This window comes from Lepidochelys kempii, chromosome 14, assembly GCF_965140285.1.
Source record: "Lepidochelys kempii isolate rLepKem1 chromosome 14, rLepKem1.hap1, whole genome shotgun sequence".
NCBI classification, from domain to species: Eukaryota; Metazoa; Chordata; order Testudines; family Cheloniidae; genus Lepidochelys; species Lepidochelys kempii.
Genome location: NC_136393.1, coordinates 32,702,061 through 32,720,633, shown reverse-complemented (window position 1 = coordinate 32,720,633; position 18,573 = coordinate 32,702,061). Strand labels below are relative to the sequence as shown.

At 44.8% G+C, this 18,573-nt stretch overlaps 1 protein-coding gene and 1 long non-coding RNA gene across 11 annotated transcripts in view; both read left to right on the top strand.

Moving 5' to 3' along the window:
- Window positions 1-18,573, top strand: part of LOC140898275 (uncharacterized) — a 2,445,793-nt gene that overhangs the window by 1,845,051 nt on the left and 582,169 nt on the right. The gene's annotated exons all lie outside the window — the stretch shown is intronic.
- LOC144929426 (uncharacterized) lies at window positions 1,229-14,711 on the top strand. Its single transcript, XR_013634652.1, has 2 exons — window positions 1,229-1,617; window positions 14,025-14,711. It is a non-coding gene; the product is annotated as an uncharacterized LOC144929426 (long non-coding RNA).

Genomic DNA, 18,573 nt, shown 5'->3' with positions numbered 1-18,573 from the left:
CAGCTACTGCCCTGCATCTATTGTGTTTCCTCCCTTCTGCCTCAGTCCATGCTGCCTTGTAGAGTGTAAGGCTACATTAACAACAGCCTATTAACCCTTGAGGGCTCAGCTGAGTGCTAGTTCATCATTTAGCAGCAAGGCATTCCCTGGGAAATATTCCACCCTCCTATTCCACCACCTCAACCAAGCTTCACAATCATTTATTGCTGTGTACAATATTAAACTGTTCATTTAAAATTGTTTAAAATTTATACTGTATATGTATATAATGTCTTTTGTCTGGTGAAAAAAATTTCCCTGAAACCTAACTCCCCCTATTTACTTTAATTCTTATGGGGAAATTGGATTTGCTTAATATCATTTTGCATAAATTCACATTTTTCAGGAACATAATTACAGTGTTAGGTGACGAGTTACTGTAATGCTGATAATTTGAGGTCCAGCAATTCCACTTTTTGCACCACCAGAACTCCCAACAAAGCCAATGAGAATATGTGAGATACGAGGAAGCAGAACTGGGCTCTAATGGCTAGATTTTTAAAGATGCCCCTCTTTCCTTTGATAGCGTATATGGAGTGTGGGTGGGTGTGTGCAGACTCAGATTTCATATCACAATCAGAGCTCTGAGACACTTCTCAAACTAACCCCCCCACTCTCCTCATATCAGACTCAGAGATCTCCCAAGGTGCTCCACCTAATTCATCCACCACTCAACACAGGTGTACCTAACACAGTGAAGGCCGTTGGAGTGTATGCAGAAAATTCATCGTAAGTATTGCCAGCTCCAGTGGAGCAGAGTCAACTCTGCATTAACTCTGTATGTCCTGGTTTTCAGAAGTCTGAGTTTTGATGAACTTAGAGACACCTGGTGGGTAAGGTAATATCTTTTATTGGACCAACTTCTGTTGGTGAAAGAGACACATTTTCAAGCTACACAGAGCTCTTCTTCAGGTCTTTATGGCTCAAAAACTTGTCTTTATTACCAATAGAACTTGGTCCAATAGAGAGATTACCTCATCCACTTTGTCTGTCTAATATCCTGTGACCAACATGGCTACAACAACATTGCAAACGACTTTTGATGCACTTGATGTTCTGGAAGGGTATGAGCTTCTTTGGGAAACCTTAACTCTATGATAACAAAGGTGGGGTTTTTCCCCCCATTCCATTTATTGTAGTTCACAAAAAAGCAGGAAGAGTCTCTTTGAAATCATTAATGGATTCAGGTAACTTGGGCCACCTGGATGCTTGACTCTGCCTGTGCATTTGCTTCCAGCTCAGCAGGACTGTGGAGTTGTTTCTTTAATCTATCTAATCGCCCCTTGTGACAGGATGTGAAATTACTGCAACTTTCCAGTTACCGTTTTACTTTCTCTTTCAAACTCTGCAAATGCTGCGAGAGGAGGAAAGCACATTTATTGGTCTGGAACACAAACACATTTATTTAAACAAGTGTAAGGAAAAGCAATGAGAAAACTCTGTAGCTATTTTATTACCAGAATTAGCTGTAAAATTTGATAAACTGGACTACTGACTCAAAACGCAATTATCTCAACAAAACCAGTGACGTCTGACCACGTCCTGAAGATTGCTCCTTCTGAGAAGTTTTACAATCAGGTAGGTTAATTTTGCTTCAGAATGACTCTTTGTAACCAACTCCTAATATACACTGCTTGTTGCTTGGACAATTTGAAGATTAAATAATCCTCTGATAATTTGTTTCACTCTTTATTAACACTACAATACATGTACATTCAAATTGATTAACATTCAAATGCATTGCTCATTTTCGTAGCAGTGTACCATGAGATTTGTACAGCAGGTTGAATTAATAATTTGTTTATTTTGCTATTTTGTTTTATTGAAGAACCCTGGGCCTCATTCTGTTCTCAGTGATGTCAGGGAAAAGATTTGTAAAAAAATAACTTCCAGTATTTAGAATACAGGAAGAAAGTTACTGCGCCAAATCCAGTGGTTATCAGTCTATTTTTCTGCCTGTTGTCATTTCAGTTTTCTAGAGCTGACTGTGGGGCTGAATCCTTTTGCTTCTGATACTTTCAAGGGAAAAAAGGAAAATTATTTCCAGAATCAATCAAAATAGAAAATTGCATCCTTTTCTCCTGATTAAATCATGGGAATTAAGCATGTGTCTAAGTTTGATCCTGTGTTTGAGAGTGTTGCTGAATAGGGGATTTCATAACATAATAAAAAAGAGGCAAATTTATATATTGTGTGACAGATAAGCTCCTTTTGTGTGAAAATCCATTGGAGGTGAGATTTCATAAAGAAATCCATAGAAGTAAAGCTAGTTGGGAAAAATGGAATTATTATTGTGAAAATGTATTTTAAAATTATTTCTATTTTATTTGAAATATTTTATGGATTTTTCAATTTTTAATCAAATATTATTAAAACAAAATTTTGTTTTTAGTTTTTCTTTTTCTTCAACTATCATTTCCCCCTCTGTGTTTCTTTTTAGATGTGAAATATTTTTTTCATTTAGCATAATTTCATTGAAATGATCAGAAAAATCATTTTGAATATTTTCCTAAAAATCATGTGAAAAATCATTTTTGTTGAACTTTTTTTGTCCAGCTACAGTATTGTCAGCTCACATAATATTCTTGTGAGTTTGGGGATTTTATTTTGTCTCACAATATTTGGTGATTTTTCTGAAGCCTGGCATCTCTAGTTTTGAGATTGTGCAAATTTCAGATTTCATTTAAAGTAGAATTACATTTCTAGCCCTCGTGGTTCCAGAGAAAAGACTATGGCCTGAGTGCTCCCTGAGGGATCAAAATGTATCAAATGAAAATTAAATTGAAAATTATGACAACATATGTTATGGCCTAAACTCGATCTCTAATCTACTAAAAGCATTTAAATTAGATATACATAAAATAATATTCAAGCAGTACACATGTCCCGGAGAAGTTTTAAAGAAAGGCAAACCACTGAACTGGTGGAAGTCACAGGCTAGGAACCTGGAACCAGAGTTTGTTGAAATGCTAAACCGGCTTTAGAGAGCAGTGTTCTCTTATGCAGGTGAAGAGAGAATATTTTCTTCTTTAGAGTTTATTCAACTAGTTTAGTTCAATGACTAGTTCATTGAAAGTTGAGAAACTGATTGAGAATTGAAAAAGCAGGAAAGCTGGTAACATTACAGCCCTGGAGGCTTTTGTGAAAACAATACCATTAGGATTCTGATCCTGCAGTCAGCCCCCTGTGCTGGTGTGGAGAGTCACGGGGGCTTCATATGGGCATTAGCATCTGCCTGTGATGATGAGCTTGCAGGAGCTGGGGCTATATGTCTAAGGAGTGAAGTGAAATTCACATGCTAAAAACAGGTTTCGGAGTAGCAGCCGTGTTTGTATCCGTAAAAAGAAAAGGAGGACTTGTGGCACCTTAGAGACTAACAAATTTATTAGAGCATAAGCTTTCGTGATCTACATCCGATGAAATGAGCTATAGCTCACGAAAGCTTATGCTCTAATAAATTTGTTAGTCTCTAAGGTCCCACAAGTCCTCCTTTTCTTTTTACATGCTAAAAACTTACTTAAACTGGAATCAGTGTTTTAAAAGTCTGATGCTCATTGACACTAAGGCTGCTTTGGAAATGACCGTTGTTCCCAGAATGTCATAAGTCCTGAGCTGTCTCCCTGTTTCCATTCCTCATTTATTTTAAGAAATTCAATAATATTTTTAGAATATTTCTTTCAGGAGCAGCCAAGAAACCTAGCTTGGCTCTGAACAAATTACAGCTCCCCCGTCCCCCTATCTCTGTGGGGATTTCATTTCCCCTACTTGACTAATTGTCCTTAATGCTATGTTTATGTCATGGAGGTCACAGAAGTCAAGGAATCCTCTGTGACCTTTTCTGCTTCAGGCCCTGGGGCCAAGGGACTAGAGCTGGCAGCCAGCAGGGCCCTGGCAAGGTTCCAGCGATGCACATGCATGACAGCCTTGCACACGGGGAGGGGCAGGGGGAACCCCCGCAGCTCCCAGCCACCATGGTGGCAGGAGAAACCATGAAGCTGCGGCAGCAAAAGTCACAGACAGGTCACGGCTTCCATGAATTTTAGTTTGTTATACCAATAAAATAAAAACCAGCAGGATCTTATTAAAGAGAAAAAGGCAAAATACCACATTTATTGTGAATACAGAAAGAATCATAGTAAGCAGTTAGTTATAGCTATAACATTCCATTCAGTCTCATATTTATTCACACATTCATTCATACAAACACACACACACAGGTTCTGCAAGGTTGTTATCATAGTTACCAGCCTTAGAGTTGCTCATGCCAAGCCACTGGCCAGGTGGCCTGGACATGAGGAGGGAGCAGGGCCTTGTCAGATGCTCATCTGATGCTCCTGGAAGTTGGTTTGCAGAATCAGACCCCAAAGTTCTCACTTTTTAGAGTCTATTTTTATAGGAATTTCTTCCTATGCCAGTCTATGGGAATTGCTTCATCATGCTGTTGCTGAATCAATCAGCAGATAGCACATTCCTGATGGCTCCAAGATGTTATCTTGTTCTTTGGTTCTCCCATTCTTGAGGCTGTTGGGTGGATTCCAGTCTGCCCTCCGGGGGGTCCTCTGGTTATTTCCACTTGACGCCTTCTTCAGCCGATGGACACTGGATTCTTAGGCTGGCACCTCCCTGATCATTCAGTTATTATCCACACCAAGCATCCATCCACATACATCCTCTATCCCTATTTTAATGACAATTGTTAATACAACAAAAGGGCGGGGAGTCTCTGGGTGCTGTTTCTGTTGTTAGAGTATTGTTTTGAGTCTCTCTCTCTGTGAATTGCTTTGAGAACAGACTCTGTCTTAGAATGTACTAACACAGTTAGCAGCTTGCAAGTTTCACACATAGAGGGAGAGAAACAGTACCAAAAACCAAGAGACCTCTTAATTAGTAATACCCTGGAATTTGAACTATGGGGAATCAAACTCATTTGTGATTTTAATACAGAACTTCTTTAATATGATCCAACAAGTTTATTACACATCTTAGCCTTAATTATTCTACCTCCTTTTTGTTAAGTCATCTTTGGGGCTGTTACATATAACTGTACTAACCCCACCGTGAATTTACATTGAACGAGAATTAGTACTCTCTCTCCCCTTTTCATGCATTGTAGGCATAGGCACCGACTCCACCGGTGCTCCGGGGCTGGAGCACCCACAGGGAAAAATTAGTGAGCACTCTGCACCCACTGGCAGCCAAGCTCCCCTCACCCCCCATCCCACCTCAACTCCTTCCCCCCCACAAACAAGCCATGTCTCCACTCCTCTGCCTACCTCCCAGTGCTGTTTGGCAGCACTTAGGACTTTCCAGGAGGGAGCAGGGAGGAGCGGGGACACGGTGGGCTCAGGGGAGGAGGCAGAGAAGAGGGGGGGCAGGGGCTGGGTCTTCTGGGAAGGGGGTGGAATGGAACGGGGATTTTGGGAAAGGGATGGGATGGGGGTGGGGTGAGGGCTGTGCAGAGGCAGGGCCAGGGGCGGGGGTGGGGTCAACCACCCACCGGGAACAGTGAAAGTCTGCGCCTATGATTGTAGGTTCAAATTATTATAGATTTATTGGCTCATGAGCTCCTACAAGAGTTGCTGCAGAACAAGCCTGGTCAAATGTAGTTAGAAAGTTCTGCTTCCATTCTTCCTTCCATGTAGAAGCGGTTCTATGGTGTAATCCTGTATTTAAAATCAATGGCAAAACTTTGATGTGGAGGGATTGGATGGAGAGAGGAATTATGACTGTGTCTTGGCTAATTGACAGTAATCAGTTTAAACCATTTGTAGACCTACAGTAACAATTTGCCTTGCCCTGTTCTGGAACATTTAAATAACAGTTAAAACATTGGTTTACCAATGTATTTGGATTGGATGTATTGGGAGCTCCAGAACCTCCAGAACGTTTATTATTTTGTAGGAAACTTCCTGGATTTATTCAGCCAGCGGTTTTATCCTTTTACGGTTTTCTGGCCTAAAAAGCTCAGTCAAAGACTGATAACTCAAGAGCTGCTTGGAATAGAGATTTGGATACACAGATATCTCCGACGCAATGGAATACAATTGTATCTACTGTTAAAGAAAGCAACTGCAGACCACCTTTCAAATAAACTGGTCCCCACATAGGCTAATGGTAGAGGGCTTCCTAAATGTTGATCACTATTAGAAATTTAACTGTCTTGGTGCTACAATAGCTCATATGCTTTGGGAAATTCTGGGATGAGGTGGGTAAAAGGACCAAATTGATATTGGATGCTAAGTTGGAGCCCTCCCTCTTATGTTTTATTCTTGGACATAACCTCCATGTATCAGGAATATTTGGTAAGAAGGGGGTGTGGTTCCAGTGTGCAGCTTTGGTTACTGGAAAATTAGTCCTGCAAAAATGGACAACTCAGTCCACACCAAACATTTATGCCCAGCTCAGTGATATGGCTGAGCTCACACCTAATGAATGACCAGCATTCTGTACAGGGGGAAGGCCTGAAAAATTCAAAGACATTTGGGCTCACTTTTTAGAGGTCTATATTAATGTAGACCCTTAACGTAGGTAAGTTGCTTCTCCTCCCCTCCCTTTAGTCTAACCCTCTTTACTTACTTTGTGTGTTATGATAAATCTGGTATTTTGATATATTTGCACTATTTGGAAAGAAAGAAAGAAAGAAAGAAAGAAAGAAAGAAAGAAAGAAAGAAAGAAAGAAAGAAAGAAAGAAAGAAAGAAAGAAAGAAAGAAAGAAAGAAAGACCGGAAAACATAAACTGATCAATGCCAATGCAATTTTGCAAGCACCAAGTGTTCAAAAATCATGAGATTAACTAAAGGAAACATGAGATTTATTTTCTAAAAAAATACATTTTGGACTTTTTGGTTTTCTGAGCACTGAGATTTTCTTCTAGTTGTGTTCTCAAGTTTTTCTACTTCACCACAAGAGCAAGAAACTGACTGTTGTTAGAATGAGAGCTGAGATTCTCCTCTCACCATAGGATTGCAAGAGCTGGGGCATTAAGAGAAATGCCAGCTATTGAAAGAGTCAGGGTGAAATCAGGAAAGTTGGAGACAACCCAATGTGATTTGTTAGTGCTTTGATGTGGGAAGGAAATGCCTCCACTTCTAGCTACTGCAGGTGCTTCTCCGGCTCTCATCCCTGCACTATCTGAGCACCTCCCAAGCTTTGATACGTTCAGTCTCACAACACCTCTGGAAGGTGGGGAAGGGTTTTTATTCCTACTTTAGAAGAGGAAAAGTCAGGCACAGGCAGAAGAAATGACTTGTCTGAGTTCACACAGAGCAGGAATTAAGCCTGGGTCTCTCAGGTTAACCAACACCTGAACTACTGGACTATCATTTTCTCTGCAGCAGGAGCCGCGTAAAAGAGGATGCATGCACAGATGCACACGCACACGCACACACTAAGTCAGTAAAGTCTTTCTAAGATCATCTCACTGACCCTAGCCCTGCTCACTAGGCCAGTCCTGTGCAGAGTCAGGAGATAATGGTGGACAGGAATTGAGTATATGTCATAGGGGTGAAAATGTGTCATTTTTCAGGCCTGCTCGAAGAGGTTCAGGCTGCCTCTGAATGCACGCTTTCTGTGCTCAGCTTTTTAACCCAGCTGCCCACAGCCCCTCCTTTCTCCAGGTCTGTTTGCATTTCTTAGATAAGCTTCTTCCCCTGCAGGAATTCACTTGCTGGCTGTTGGCTGCTGGCACTTCCCTTCCATCTCACTGATCAGCTTGTTAAGATGGGAAATTTCTTTGGAAAATTTGGTGGCATTTTCACCTCATTTCTTCACAGTCTCCCTTTCCAGTTTCCCCAGTCCGGCTAGCAGAAATTAGAATCATAGAATCATAGAAATCCTAGAACGGGAAGGGACCTTGAGAGGTCATCTAGTCCAGTCCCCTGCACTCAAGGCAAGACTAAATATTATCTAGACCATCCCTGACAGATGTTTGTCCAACCTGTTCTTAAAAATCCCCAATGATGGAGATTCCACCACCTCCCTAGGCAATTTATTCCAGTGCTTAACCACTGTCATAAATATAAAGGGAAGGGTAACCACCTGTCTGTATACAGTGCTATAAAATCCCTCCTGGCCAGAGGCAAAACCCTTTCACCTGTAAAGGGTTGAGAAGCTAAGGTACCCTCGCTGGCACCTGACCCAAAATGACCAATGAGAGGACAAGATACTTTCAAATCTGGAGGGGGGGACAAAGGGATTGGTCTGTCTGTGTGATGCTTTTGCTGGGAACAGACCAGGAATGCAAGCCTTACAACTCCTGTAAAGTTAGTAAGTAATCTAGCTAGAAAATGCGTTAGATTTTCTTTTGTTTAATGGCCTGTAAAATAAGCTGTGATGGCAGGAATGTGTATTCCTCTTTTTGTATCTTTTTGTAACTTAAGGTTTTGCCTAGAGGGATTCTCTATGTTTTGAATCTGATTGCCCTGTAAGGTATTTACCATCCTGATTTTACACAGGTGATTCTTTTACCTTTTCTTTAATCAGAATTCTTCTTTTAAGAACCTGATTGATTTTTCATTGTTCTTAAGATCCAAGGGTTTGGGTCTGTGTTCACCTGTACCAGTTGGTGAGGATTCTTATCAAGCCTTTCCCAGGAAACAGGGTGTAGAGCTTGGGGGGGGGGGATATTCTGGGGGAAGATGACTCCAAGAGGTCTCTTTCCCTGTTCTTTGTTTAAAACGCTTGGTGGTGGCAGCATACTGTTCAAGGACAAGGCAAACCTTGTACCTTGGGGAAGATTTTAACCTAAGCTGGTAAGAATAAGCTTAGGGGGTCTTTCATGCAAGTCTCCACATCTGTACCCTAGAGTTCAGAGTGGGGGAGGAACCTTGACAACCACTCTGACAGTTAGGAAGTTTTTCCTAATGTCCAACCTAAACCGCCCTTGCTGCAATTTAAGCCCATTGCTTCTTGTCTTATCCTCAGAGGTTAAGGAGAACAATTTTTCTCCCTCCTCCTCGTAACAACCTTATATCTTGAAGGCTGTTATCATGCCCCCCCTCAGTCTTCTCTTCTCCAGACTAAACAAACCCAATTTTTTTCAATCCTCCCTCATAGGTCACATTTTCTAGCCCTTTAATCATTTTTGTTGCTCTTCTCCGGACTTTCTCCAATTTGTCCACATCTTTCCGGAAATGTGGCGCTCAAAACTGGACACAATACTCCAGCTGAGGCCTAATCAGCACAGAGTAGAGCGGAAGAATTACTTCTCATGTCTGCACATCTACCAATGTGATAGCAATTCCCCTCTGCCATGTACATTGGCCAAACTGGACAGTCTCTATGTAAAAGAATAAATGGACACAAATCAGACGTCAAGAATTACAACATTCAAAAACCAGTCGGAGAACACTTCAATCTCTTTGGTCACTCGATTACAAACCTAAAAGTGGCAATTCTTCAACAAAAAAACTTCAAAAACAGACTCCAAGAAGAGACTGCTGAATTGGAATTAATTTGCAAACTGGATACAATTAACTTAGGCTTGAATAAAGACTGGGAGTGGATGGGTCATTACACAAAGTAAAACTATTTCCCCATGTTCCCCCCTCCCCCCCGTTCCTCAGATGTTCTTGTAAACTGCTGAAAATGGCTCACCTTGATTATCACTACAAAAGTCCCCCCCCCCCCACTCTCCTGTTGGTAATAGCTCACCTTACCTGATCACTCTCGTTACAGAGCGTATGGTAACACCCATTGTTTCATGTTCTCTGTATATATCTCCCCACTATATTTTCCACTGAATGCATCCAATGAAGTAAGCTATAGCTCACGAAAGCTTATGCTCAAATAAATTTTTTAGTTTCTAAGGTGCCACAAGTCCTCCTTTTTTTTTTGCATGTCTTGCTTACAACATTCCTGCTAATACATCCCAGAATGATGTTTGTTTTTTTTGCAACAGCGTTACAGTGTTGACTCATATTTAGCTTGCAATCCACTATGACCCCCAATCCCTTTCCGCAATACTCCTTCCTAGGCAGTCATTTCCCATTTTGTATGCGTGCAATGATTGTTCCTTCCTAAGTGTAGTATTTTGCATTTGTCCTTATTGAATTTCATCTGATTTACTTCAGACCTTTCTCCAGTTTGTCCAAATCATTTTGAATTTTAATCCTATTCTCCAAAGCACTTTCAATCCTTCTTCTTCCTCTGAAACTGATCCAGTCACTCATGTTGAAAAACAATCTCATGCCTGTCAGCTTCTGTCTTTTCATCATTGGACCTCAAGTATTTTACAATGGACATAAATTTCACTATCCCCATTTTACAGATAGAGAAACTGAGGCACAGAGAGGTGAAAACCCAGATCACTAAGGGACTTAGGTGCCTAAAGCCCAGATTTAGGTGCCTAACTCCCAGAATTAGGTGCCAGTGAAATCCAGACAACCCCTGCTTAGCTGCCACCTACCCCTCTAGGCACATGAAACTCACTCAATGCCAACATGGCATCTAAGTTTCTGCTTCTGGGCATGAGCACTGCTGCCTCACTCTAGGCATCCAGTCACCTAACTCATGTCTAAGCACCAGTGGGACCCTTAAACCAGAAGACAGGCAGTGGGACACCTGTGGGGCCTGATCCGTTATATGTGTTCTGAGCATACTGGAATGGGACTCATGCAAAATCCAGAGGCAGATCCTTTATAACTTTTAGACTAGTGGGAGTGGGAGATTTAGGTTCAATTACACTCTGCTTGGTGGGGAGAAAGGGTCTCCTACTGAGTGCAAGTGACTCCTTAGGTCAGGGGTGGGCAAACTTTTTGGCCCAAGGGCCACATCAGGGTTGTGAAACTGTACGGAGGGCCTCCCCAAACAGCCTGGGCCCTGCCCCCTATCCGCCCCCTTCCACTTCCCGCCCCCTGACTGCCCCCCTCAGAATTCCACTTAGAATCCCCGACCCATCCAACCCCCCCTGTTCCTTGTCCCCTGACCGCCCCCTGGGACCCCTGCCCCTATCCAACCCCCCCCGCCCCCCCGCGCTCCCTGCCCCCTTACCATGCTGCTCAGAGCGGCAGGACTGGCAGCTGTGCCGCCACCATGGCCGGAGTGCCTGCGGGGGAGGGGGGGCAGCAGGGGAAGGGTCGGGGGCTAGCCTCCCTGGCCGGGAGCTCAAGGGCCGGGCAGGACGGTCCCTTGAGGACGGGCAGGCCGGATGTGGCCCGCGGGTCATAGTTTGTTCACATCTGCCTTAGATGAAAGCCCCAAGCACTGAGCTATAGAATGTTCTGATGAGAGGTTCCCTTAGTCTCTCCTGGTGAAGCTGTTCCACTGTGAATAAATAATGAAAAGTCACTGAGCCAGAGCAAGAAAGTGAAGAAAGCAACAATGACTCTGTACCCTGGTGGTCAGGGCACTGGCAGATAGAAGATGCAGGGTGCAGAACTCTGTTCCAGTGACTATAGGTCTCAGAGTGGCAGCTGTGTTAGTCTGTATCAGCAAAAAGAACGAGGAGTCCTTGTGGCACCTTAGCGACTAACAAATTTATTTGGGCATAAGCTTCCGTGGGCTAAAACCCACTTCATGGGATGCATGCAGTGGAAAATACAGTAGGAAGATATATCTATACACAGAGAACATGAAACAATGGGTGTTGCGATGAAGTGGGTTTTAGCCCATGGAAGCTTATGCTCAAATAAATTTGTTAGTCTCTAAGGTGCCACAAGGACTCCTCATTCTTTTTATTTGATTATAGTTCTTTTCCTGCAGAAGTGAGCATTCATTGCTCCCCATATGAATTCATCACTTGACCTTCCCTGGGAACACGCCCTGGGCTCAGGGGATGGACAAACCAGGAACTCAGTCAGCATTGAAGCCATAGGATCATAAAGAATAAACTTGCACTATAGGATGGTGTGGGTGTAAAATCTGTCACTGAATGAGACCTCCCTTAGAAGCTGACTGCATCATTCCAGACAGAGAAGGGCAGCCTTGTCTAGACATGGGGCTCAACCCTGCCTTTGGGAACTCTGGGGGAAGGGTGGGAGTGCTGAGATGGAGTGCCCCAAGAGTCGGTCCTGGGGCTGGTTTTGTTCAATATCTTCATTAATGATCTGGAGGATGGTGTGGAGTGCACCCTCAGCAAGTTTGCAGACAACACTAAACTGGGAGGAGTGGTAGATATGCTGGAGGGTAGGGATAGGATACAGAGGGACCTAGGCAAATTAGAGGATTGGACCGCTTGCAGAGGCAATAAAGTCGTTGTTTCAAGATTATGCATTCTTTATTAATTCATCACACAAATAGGGGGATAACTTCCAAGGTAGCCCAGGAGGGGTGGGGCAGAAGGGAAGGACAAGGCCACACTGCACTTCAAAACTTATTGAATGCCAGCCTTCTGTTGCTTGGGCAGTCCTCTGGGGTGGAGTGGTTGGGTGCCCGGAGCCATCCCCCGCGTTCTTGGGCGTCTGGGTGAGGAGGCGATGGAACTTGGGGAGAAGGGCGGGCAGTTACACAGGGGCTGCAGCGGCCATCTGTGCTCCTGCTGCCTTTCCTGCAGCTCCATCAGACACCGGAGCATATCAGTTTGATCCCCCAGTAGCCTCTGCATTGCATCCTGCCTTCTCTCATCACGCTGCCGCCACCTCTCATTTTGCTCATCCCTCCTGTCCTTGCGTTCATTTTCTGCTTTCCTGGACTCTGCCATTGTTTGCCTCCATGCATTCTGCTGAGCTCTTTCAGTGCGGGAGGACTGCATGAGCTCAGAGAACATTTCATCGCGAGTGCGTTTTTTCACCTTCTTATCTGCGCTAGACTCTGAGATGGAGATGATAGGGGGAGCATTGAAACATTTGCAGCTGTGGGAGGAAAAAAAGGGAGATTAGTATTTAAAAAGACACATTTTAGAGAACAATGGGTAGACTCTTTCACGGTGAACCAAGCTGTTAACATTACATAGCACATGTGCTTTCGGTACAAGGTTGCATTTTGCCTCTTATATTGAGGGTGTGCCGGTTTGGTGTGAGAGATCACACACGCTGGGCCGGGCAACAGAATTCGGCTTGCAGGCGGCCATGGTAAGCCACAGTCTTTCAGCTTCTTCAACCTTCATAACATGTGGGAATGGTTTCACACAGCAGCTCCCTCCTTTCCCATACCAAGCACCCGTTGGGCTGGCCATTTAAAAGGAGGGACTGCAGTTTTCGGGTTGACATGCAGAACAAACCCAACTAAACCCCCGCCCTCCAATTCTCTGGGATGATTGCTTCATCCCTCCTCCCACCATGTGACTAGTATCAGGGAAGATCCCTGCCAGCCAAACGCGAACAGCTCAGCGTGAACGGGTCCCCCCACCACGTAACTAAAAGCGGGGATGATTTCTTTTCAGCACAGGCAAACAGCCCAGCAGGAACAGCCACCTCTGAATGTCCCCTTAATAATGTCCCTGGAGGATTTCCGCTCCATCCCCAGACACGTTAACAGACTTTTCCCGTAGCTGTACTGGCCGCAAATGCATCCTAAGTCTTCATGGCAAATTAATCATTAGACATGCTTGCTTTTAAACCATGTATTATATTTACAAAGGTACACTCACCAGAGGTGCCTTCTCCGGCTTCATGGTCTGGGAGCCCACCTTGGGAGGGTTGGCTCCAGGGTGATAAACAATTCCTGGCTGTCGGGAGAAGGGATTCTCCGCTTGCCTGCTGTGCGCTATCCTCATCATCATCATCATCTTCCTCGTCCCCAAAATCCTCATCCCTTTTGCTTGAGACTCCCCTCCTGCTGGAGTCCCCAGACAGGGGTGGGGTAGTGGTAGGGGTACCCCCTAGAATTGCATGCAGCTCATCATAGAAGCGGCATGTCTGGGGCTCTGACCCGGAGTAGCCGTTTAGCTCTTTGGTAGGCTTGCCTGAGCGCCTTAATTTTCACACAGTACTGCTGTGTGTCCCTGTTGTAGCCTCTGTCCATCATGCCCTTGGAGATTTTTTCAAATATTTTGACATTTTGTCTTTTGGAACGGAGTTCTGATAGCACGGATTTGTCTCCCCATATAGGGATCGGATCCAGTACCTCCCATTTGGTCCATGCTGGAGCTCCTTTGTGATTCTGGGACTGCATGGTCACCTCTGCTGATGAGCTCGCCACGCTGGCCAAACAGGAAATGAAATTCAAAAGTTTGCGGGGCTTTTCCTGTGTACCTGGCCAGAGCATCCGAGTTGAGAGTGCTGTCCAGAGCGGTCACAATGGAGCACTGTGGGATAGCTCCCGGAGGCCAATACCGTCAAATTGCATCCACACTACCCCAAATTCGACTTGGCAATGTCTATATCAGCGCTAATCCCCTCATCAGGGAGGAGTACAGAAATCAATTTTAAAAGCCCTTTAAGTCGACAAAAATGGCTTTGTCATGTGGAAGGGTGCAGGATTAAATTGATCTAACGCTACTAAATTCGACCTAAACTCGTAGTGTAGACCAGGGCTCAGCAGCAGTTCTGCAGAAAAAGACCTAGGTGGACGAGAAGCTGGATATGAGTCAACAGTGTGACCTTGTTGCCCAGAAGGCTAACAGCATTTTGGGCTGTATAAGTGGGAACATTGCCAGCAGATTGAGGAACATGATCATTCCCCCTCTATTTGGCATTGGTGAGGCTTCATCTGGAGTACTGTGTCCAGTTTTGGGCCCCACACTACAAGAAGGATGTGGAAAAATTGGAGAGAGTCCAGCGGAGGGTAACAAAAATGATTAGGGGGCTGGAGCACATGATTTATGAGGAGAGGCTGAGAGAACTGGAATTATTTAGTCTGCAGAAAAGAAGAGTGAGGGGGAGGATTTGATAGCAGCCTGCTGCCTTCAACTACCTGAAGGGGGGTTCCAAAGAGGATGGAGCTAGACTGTTCTCAGTGGTGGCAGATGACAGAACAAGGAGTAATGGTCTCAAGTTGCAGCGGGGGAGGTCTAGGTTGGATATTAGGAAAAACTATTTCACTAGGAGGGTTGTGAAGCACTGGAATGGGTTACCTAGGGAGGTAGTAGAATCTCCATCCTTAGAGGTTTTTAAGGCCTGGCTTAACAAAGCCCTGACTAGAATGATTTATTTGGGGATTGGTCCTGCTTTGAGCAGGGGGTTGGACTAGATGACCTCCTGAGTGTTAGGGGGCTTATTCCTTCACCCACTTACTTCCCTGGTCCTTCTCGCATGAACAGAGAGCAACAATACCCGAAGTCCAAAGGTGCAAACAATTCGATGTTTATTGGGATGAACTTCCAGCAAGCATGATTCCAGTTTCCTTCCTTAGTGTCCCCCTTCCCAGCTCTGACACCACAGAGCCTGACACCTGTGTCCCTGTTCCCATTCCTGCCCTTAGCCAAACATGATTCCAATTTCCCCACCCCCATTCCCTGTTCCCATTTCCCCCTTTAGCAAAACATGATTCCAGTTTCCCCACCCCCATTCCCTGTTCCCATTTCTACCCCACACACCCACTTCCTGATTGACTGCAGACTATATAGTAAAACTTGAGTTCCGCTTAGCTATACCTTAACCAATCATTTTCCTGAAATTTAACTAACCAATCCTAACATATTGTAACATGATTATGTAATGAATTATATCCCACCACCTTAATTAGTTTACACCCATCAAAATTAATTATGTCGCAGACAGAAACAATCACAGAACCAGACAGAGATTATACAAACAATGGGGAAATGGGGACTACAGTGATAGAACAAATACAGAAATGAGGATTTCACATCCCAGCTATTGATAAGTGAGTTCTTGCCAGACAGGATGCTATCAAACTAAGTTTCCTTTTACATCTTCTAGGCACTGCCCTTTCTCTGGAGGCGATAGGCATTATCAGGACAGGATTTTATTCCTAACAGCGCAATAGCACCTTCTTTCAATGTGACTAGTTTGGAATGTGAGGATGTGACCGTTCGCTTCCCAGCTTATGGCTGCCTCTTCTGCTTAGCCAAAGGCCTTAGCCTAAGAACAGGGCCTCAGACTGTCACAGTAAGAGAAGGCCCTTACACCAGCAGACAGTGATTTTGATTCTTTCTTTTATTCCTCTATAACTAGCCAAGTGATAAGAATACACTTAAATTCTTAGAGTATAGGCCTTTACAGACAAGCCTGAATATCTATATCCTCACACTGAGGTCCCTTCCAACCCTTATATTCTATGATGGTCAGTTCTGGAAACATGTTCCATTTGTGACAACTTTTATCCCCCCTGCCCCTGTCTGGCATTGCATCCCTGCAATTCTTAACCCAGGCTCCTACCCCTGACTTTGCCCCTTTGACTCTCTCCTTCCCTTGCTTCCACCTGTCTGACCCATTTCTGGAAACAGTTTGGCCCCTGAACACATTCTGTCATCTCTCCCCTCCCATTTGGGCTCCCTCTGTCTACCCTTCCCCCCACCCCCTTTGTAGCAGAGTCTGAGGGTGACTGAAGGCAGTGGCTGCAGCAGATATCACAGAGCAGGTCCAGATGCTGAAGCAGGCTCAGGAACTGCCAAGCAGCCAGCAGAAGGGAGTGGTTGGTAACCCTGCTCCTTGATAGTTGCCCTGCAGTAAGTCACTCTCCCCAGTGGACAAACCTCAGAAATCCTGAGTTAGGTCTGCCAAAACTCCCCAGCGTGGAAGTGAGGGTTCACGCTACAGCACAAGGAGACTCTGGAATGCAAAACGCTGCAGAAGTAAAGTCACCCCAAAACTTAGCCTCAAAACCTGTTGTTCCACCCAGCCTTTCCCTACCCTTGATTGGTCCTCTGAGCTAGCCTGGGGCAATTAGTCAGAAAATCAGTGAAACTCCTCTTTTGGCTAAGCTCAAACCAGATTTGAATGGAGGCTGACGATTTCAAATAGTACTCCTGAGGGAATTCTGCACCAAAATTTAAAAATTCTGTACCAAAAAAATAAAAATTGTGCAAACAATATCTTAAAATTCTGCAAAATTCTATAAATTTTATTTTTCAAGATAACACAGTATAATCACCAAATACATTGAAATAAATTACCAAAATAATTGAAAATGGTGTGATTATACTGTTATTGTGTTACTGTGTCATTTTGAAAAATAAAATATGCCTAACTTCTCAGAATTTTAAAATATTTACTTTTTCGGTACAGAATTCCTCAAGAGTACCAGGGTTCTGTGTGGTGCAATCTGGGTGCGGGCAGCTGAGTGGGGGTGGGGGGCAGGTATGTGTGAGAATCTGGATATACAGGGGCTTGGTGCGGGGTTCTGGGTGCAGGGGGACTGGGACTCTACAGGGGAGTCCAGGTGAAGGTGGTTAGGGCTCAGTGTGTGTGTGCGGGGGGGAGGGGTTGGGGGAGTGGGACTTGGTGGGTCAGGCTGCCGCTGTTTGGGGTTCAGTGGGTTAGAGATACCTATGCATGGTATGAGGCTCAATGGGCAGGGTTCGGGGGGCTTGGTGGGGGGATTCTGGGTGCGAGGGGCTCCTGATGCACGGGGTGAGGCTTGGGGGTGGGGGTTTGGGTTCAGGTTGCTTGATGAGGGGTTCTGGGTGTATAGGGCTCCCAACGCAGAGGGGCTCAGTGTGGGGTGCAGGTGGGAGAAGGGGTCAATGTATGGGGAGCTGCTCCCCCTGTCTGCCCAACCCCCATCTATCTAGAACCCCCACACGCAGCCCCCGCCACTGACCTTCATCCCCTCTCACCTGGAACCCCCCCACCGAGACCCCTTCACAGTGCAGAGCTTCCTGCAGGCAGGGGAAGTTCCTGGGGGTTGATCTGACCCAGCCCTGGTGGCACCTTAAAGACTAACAGATTTATCTGGGCATAAGCTTTTGTGGGTAAAAAAACCACGTCTGCATCTGAACTGCTTGTTGTTTTTGTGGATACAGACTAACACGGCTACCCCCTGATACTTGAATTCATAGTTTAGAATCTTCTTCGTTAATTGTATCTTCAAGGCAGGGGGAGATGGGAACCTACAAGGATGAAGTGACCTGTAGCTCACGAAAGCTTATGCTCAAATAAATTTGTTAGTCTCTAAGGGGCCACAAGTCCTCCTTTTCTTTTTACAAAGATCCTGGAACTGCTGAGATGTTTCTTACAGACACTTGAGACAGGGTAGGTGTTTGTTTTCTCCTTTGATTTGTGTTTCAGTTGTGAGTCTTCCCTGGGTATGCTGTTATGGTGGGCAGCCTGTTTCAGTGGCCTGAGGCACATGGCCACAGACCTGGGATCTCCGGAGTACTTGTTCCTACTGTGGGTGATGTCCAGCATCACATGGGAACCAGCACTAAGTCTTCCACAAAACTCAGGCTCCGATGTGGGGAAGCAGTTCCGCAGCAGGGAATTTGCTTCCCAGTCCCAAGCATTGTGGAACAGGTTTCTAGTAGTGCCAAGCCGTGCAGAAGAACTGCAGCCACTGCAGTAGCCCAAAGTCTGGTGAGGTTCAACAAGGACAACAAGGACAAGTGCAGAGTCCTGCACTTAAGACGGAAGAATCCCAGGCACCGCTACAGACTAGGGGACCGAATGGCTAGGCAGCAGTTCTGCAGAAAAGGACCTAGGGGTTACAGTGGACGAGAAGCTGGATATGAGTCAACAGTGTGCCGTTGTTGCCAAG